Source organism: Coregonus lavaretus, assembly GCF_964263955.1.
Source record: "Coregonus lavaretus genome assembly, chromosome: 25".
NCBI classification, from domain to species: Eukaryota; Metazoa; Chordata; class Actinopteri; order Salmoniformes; family Salmonidae; genus Coregonus; species Coregonus lavaretus.
In genome coordinates, this window is record NC_140012.1 from 40,262,554 (window position 1) to 40,267,553 (window position 5,000).

The 5,000-nt window shown below is 41.7% G+C and overlaps 1 protein-coding gene across 1 annotated transcript in view; it reads left to right on the forward strand.

The window, feature by feature from the left end:
* Positions 1–5,000, forward strand: part of LOC311100913 (ankyrin repeat and fibronectin type-III domain-containing protein 1-like) — a gene marked incomplete at both ends in the record, with an annotated part of 97,873 nt that overhangs the window by 53,086 nt on the left and 39,787 nt on the right. The gene's annotated exons all lie outside the window — the stretch shown is intronic.

Below are 5,000 nucleotides of genomic sequence, written 5' to 3' on the forward strand. Positions count from 1 at the left end.
TTCGAGTTCTAGCCAATGAGCTTCAGCCCCTTGCCATTTGAGTGACAGCTAGCAAGAGGGACACAAAGCAGACCGAGAGAGAGAGCAATGACGTGGTGCACATATCTGCACATATGTGACGTACTACGCAATTTTCGGGGACCAGTTTTGGCTCGTGAGCGCTTTCAGAACTACTGGCTAAAAAGTATACAAAAGTACTGGAAAGTATCTTTAACTCAGAGGAATGCCAGCTTGCTGTTTACACCTCTGATGTTGTCAGCTAACATTCACCACATTACACACATTCTCTACTGGGACACTAATCTACCTACAGTATTATGTTACATTGACTGTATATATGTGTGTGTGTGTGTGTGTGTGTGTGTGTATGTGTGTGTGTGTGTGTGTGTGTGTGTGTGTGTGTGTGTGTTTGAGTAATATCAGATCTGATTTCTATGGGTCTGGGCTGGGAGGAATGGGTAGAAGTATGTGTGTAATGCTCCTTGGCTGCAGCTAGCAGAGTTCCTGGGCGCTAGTCAGCTGTGCTGCGGTCCTAGATCCTAGATACATTGGAAAGTGTTAAGTCAGAAACAAAGGGAAACATTGGACTGTGTTTTTACTCAGAAAAACACTGCAGTCAGACAGACTTTCTTCTCACGCCATCTCTCTATCTTTCTCTCTCTCTTTCTCTCTCTCTTTCTCTCTATGTCTTCTCTCTCTGTATTCGCGCTCTCTCTCTCTCTCTATCTCTCTCTCTCTCGCTCTCTCGTGTTACAGTTTTTCTCCATTGGTTTGGCTCATTTCTTGAAACAGAAATTACATTCTCAAAACTACATGGACAAACCTCCAAACCACTTGGCAATTGTTCACAACAGAATTGAATTTCTCATTCATTTCATCAAATTGCAAATGTCTAAGTACATGTCTCAATGTCTCAGTACATCTTTGCAAATGATTAAGTACAGGTAGCCTACATTTAGCACAATTTCCAAGTGAATAGATCTTGTTGATCTAAACTGATTGTTGATTCTCAGTCTAATGGTTGTTCGCTCCAAAACGTGTCAGCGTCATTTCATTGTATAAGTCATCACATGCACAATAGTCTGTTCAATTGTCAAAATTAGTCAAGAACATAATACCATGAATACCATATATGAATCCCTTGGAACATTTGATAAATTTATTACAGCAATTGACAGTCAGGTGAAACTAGAACTTGACTAACGAAGGAGGAGTTTCACACATCTCAGATGACCAATCAAACAGTATGTTTAGTTACCTGACAGGTGCTGTCCATGACTGTGAATGCTGCCAAACATGTATGTAAAGAGCTTGACCATGCAGGACCAGTACAATTTCTGAACATGGAGGCACCTGGCCAAGTAAATGAACAAGGGCAACTGCCTGCTCGAGGAAGAGGAAGAAGAAGAGGAGGAGGAGGAGTAAGGGTGCGTGGTGGTGGAATAGGGGGAAGAGGCCGAGGAGCACGAAGACACCATGCTGTCCCGGATGAAATTCGGGCCACAATTATAGACCATGTCATCAACCATGGCCTCACAATGGCGGAGGCAGGTCGCCGAGTGCAGCCTAATGTGCCTCGCTCAACAGTCTCCTCCATCATCCAAACCTTTCGCAGGGAAAACAGGTATGTAGTCAGTCAATGATGGAATTATATGTTGTATAGGACAGGACACTGTGCATAGAGCAAGAAATATATTTATTTACATATTTACCTATTCATTTAGTGTGTGTGTGTGATAGGCCTACAGTAATATCTTACCTCAATGGGATGTTATGATACTAAAAATGACAAGAAAAACATTGGAGAAAATAAACTATGGAATAGTTTATTTTCTACAGTATTGATGATACAGTTTACAGTAGTATTCCAGTCACTGTGCAGTGATGCATTAGAATTGTGGTAAAGTTACTGTAAGTAAAACAACAATACAATTACATAGGTAACTCATTCTGTAAGGAATACATAAGGTATACATTACGAATGGAGTGTTGTCCTTTGACTTCTATATCTAGGATTGGACGACAACCTTGCACAGGTGGCAGAGGAAAACTTCTCAATGAACAACAAGAACAAGAGATCTGTAACATGGTGATGGCAAATAATGCCATCACATTGAGACAGATCCGCGCTGCAATCCTACAAGACAATGCCATATTCCAAAATGTCAACTCTATAAGCATCTCCACAATAGACCAGATATTGAAGAAGCATCAGATGACAATGAAGCAAATTTACAGGGTACCATTTGAGAGGAACTCTGATAGAGTGAAAGAGCTGCGGTACCAGTATGTACATGTAAGTCAGTTACTGGTTGTCCATCATTATAACATTTTTACAATTAAGCAGTGGTTCCCAAACTTTTTTGGCTTCAGTACCCACTTTACCTGATTTGTGTATCCAGGTAATCCAGGTATGGAAGTATTTGATTTATCTGACTTCAACATTTCGCCTAAAAACTGCAGCTTACTGTATGATGCAATTATCATTATAATCCTTATTTTGAAGAATATAACATACAATAAGAAAAGGGGTCAAAGAGCTGCAATTAGTGCCTCCCATGTAAATCTATCTAATACTGTGGGTTTTACTGTAACATTTCAGTAAGTCTAGTCATTGATGATTTCCCCCCTCCCCTTTCTGTCAAATACCCCCTGTAGTACCTCTGCATAGGGGTACATGTACCCCAGGTTTGGAACCACTGGAGTAGTGGCCAGTAGTATATTGAACTTGTGGAGAACATAGAACATTCCTATGTAATTGTCTGTAACTGTAGTGTATGACTCTTCTGTATGACTGATTTGATGTTTTCTTTTTTTACGCTATTGTAGAGAATAATGGCATTGGAAGGAAACGAGACCCATCACATCCTCGTGTTTGTGGATGAAGCTGGCTTCAACCTGGCCAAGGGCCGAAGACGTGGCCGTAATATTATTGGCCACCGGGCCATGGTGGATGTCCCAGGCCAGCGAGGGGGCAATATAACTATGTGTGCTGCCATATCGGAGAATGGTGTGGCCACTCACATCCCCAGTCTTGGCCCATACAATACACAGAAGCTCCTCATCTTCTTGGACCGCCTTCATGTTGATTTGATCCCTGAAAATGAGAGCGGTCTCGTAGGGCCTCACCTACCACAATATGTCATTGTATGGGACAATGTGAATTTCCACCGTGGCCCGCTCATCAGGGCCTGGTTCACTACTCATCCAAGGATGGTCATGGTGTTCCTACCACCTTACTCTCCTTTCCTCAATCCTATTGAGGAGTATTTCTCCGCTTGGAGGTGGAGAGTGTATGAGCATCGGGCTCAAGATCAGAGGTCCCTGCTCCATGCAATGGACGCTGCGTGTGAGGATATTACAGCAGATCAGTGTAGGGGATGGTTGCGACATGCACGCCGTTTCTTCCCTCGTTGCATCGCAAGGGAGAATATACGCTGTGATGTGGACGAGAATCTGTGGCCAGACAGACAGCAGCGTGTGGATGGCCAGGAGGGTGAGGACAGCGACCAGTGAAGAACTGTTAGTTGTGAAACTCCAGCTTTATTTACAGCACTGTAGGCTGCATATAATTTTCATTGTTTTTTGTTTGTGTGTTTATATTACAGTATATTATGCTGTATACATTTTCTTTTTACTCTGATGTATGGAAGTTACTTTATGTGTGTGAATGATAATGGTTACAATTTCCTTGGCAGTATGAGTGCAATGTGTGATGTCAAACCTTGGAGGCTACTCTTACCCTAAAATCCTATTTATTTTTTTCAGTTTTATACACAATTGTATTCTGTTAGCTAGACAAAAAACAGTACAGTAACCATTGTCAATGAAGGACTGGGCTAAGACTGAAAGGTGGACATGAGGGATATTTCAATGGTCCTCTGCCATAGTGACAAAACATCTAAACATTTTGACTTGCAGTGCTTACACAATGCCAAAGGGACGAAGCATTTTGGGGGCACTGACTGTTTAAATGAGAAGGAAATTTAGTTTTGACACATGCGTGAACTGTTTTGGGAGAGGTATGAGCTTTTGCAGGTGAACCATGGTGTTGTGCCGAACCATCCACGTTATTTTGGCTAAAGCACCAAGAGTGTTGAGAACGTCCGGTCTGTTTCAAGAAATGAGCCAAAGCAATTGAGAAGGATCTTTGCCATTTTCGTGGCACTGACTCCTTATATGGGAAAGGAATTTAGTTTTGAAGCATGAGTGAACAGTTTTAGGAGAGATATGAGCTTTTGCAAGTGAGCTATAGTGTTGTGCTGAACTGTAAGACTGTTTTGCCAAATGATCTTAGAGTTTTGAGAATGTAATTTCTGTTTCAAGAAATGAGCCAAACCAATGGAGAAAAACTGTAATGTGTGAGACAGCGAGACAGGCATTAAACAGGCAGCAGTGTGTATTTGAATCTGACAGTAGATAATTATGCTACATACACTTTGCCAAAGCCTCATGTACAGTCGTGGTCAAAAGTTTTGAGAATGACACAAATATTAATTTTCACAAAGTCTGCTGCCTCAGTTTTTATGATGGCAATTTGCATATACCCCAGAATGTTATGAAGAGTGATCAGATGAATTGCAATGAATTGCAAAGTCCCTCTTTGCCATGAAAATGAACTTAATCCCAAAAAAACATTTCCACTGCATTTCAGCCCTGCCACAAAAGGACCAGCTGACATCATGTCAGTGATTCTCTCGTTAACACAGGTGAGAGTGTTGACGAGGACAAGGCTGTAGATCACTCTGTCATGCTGATTGAGTTAGAATAACAGACTGGAAGCTTTAAAAGGAGGGTGGTGCTTGAAATCATTGTTCTTCCTCTGTTAACCATGGTTACCTGCAAGGAAACACGTGCTGTCATCATTGCTTTGCACAAAAAGGGCTTCACAGGCAAGGATATTGCTGCTAATAAGATTGCACCTAAATCAACCATTTATCGGATCTTCAAGAACTTCAAGGAGAGAGGTTCAATTGTTGTGAAGAAGGCTTCAGGGCGCC